Here is a 432-nt window from a genome sequence, read left to right as displayed (position 1 = left end):
TTTCCCTTTCTTTTCCCCCCCCCCCCCCGGTTTTTTACTTTCTATTACCGTTAATATTTTAACTGAGGAAAACCGGAAATTTCAATGGAACACAGGTAGGTATTATATTACCCACCATTCGGCGTTTTACCTTCTATACAGGGACGAGCTACCCGCCTCCTTAATTTAACCTCACCCAGACTGAGTGGAAACCAGCAGCACGCGGATTCCTCAGATGGTCACCATCCGGATACTAACCACGCGCAACGTTGCTTAACCTCAGTGATCTGTGGGGAACTGGTGCATTCAACGTGCTATCCCCGCTGATGGTTAATATCTTCTGATAAGTAATAGGTATACCTACAGTCATAGTAAAATAAGGTCGTGTGATATTCACACCACATCTTTCTCTCTCCTTCTCCTTACACTTTCACCTTCCCGTCCTTTTTACTT

The 432-nt window shown here is 44.7% G+C and overlaps 1 pseudogene; it reads right to left on the bottom strand.

Annotated features, from left to right (window-relative positions):
* Positions 1-189: 189 nt before the first annotated feature.
* LOC113473683 lies at positions 190-307 on the bottom strand (annotated as a pseudogene).
* Between the last annotated feature and the right edge of the window lie 125 nt (positions 308-432).

The sequence above is a fragment of the Diaphorina citri genome, unplaced genomic scaffold (genome assembly GCF_000475195.1).
Source record: "Diaphorina citri unplaced genomic scaffold, Diaci psyllid genome assembly version 1.1 scaffold60136, whole genome shotgun sequence".
Lineage (NCBI taxonomy): Eukaryota > Metazoa > Arthropoda > Insecta > Hemiptera > Psyllidae > Diaphorina > Diaphorina citri.
Note: the sequence above shows the minus strand (reverse complement) of the source record. Positions and strands in the feature narration are given on the sequence as shown.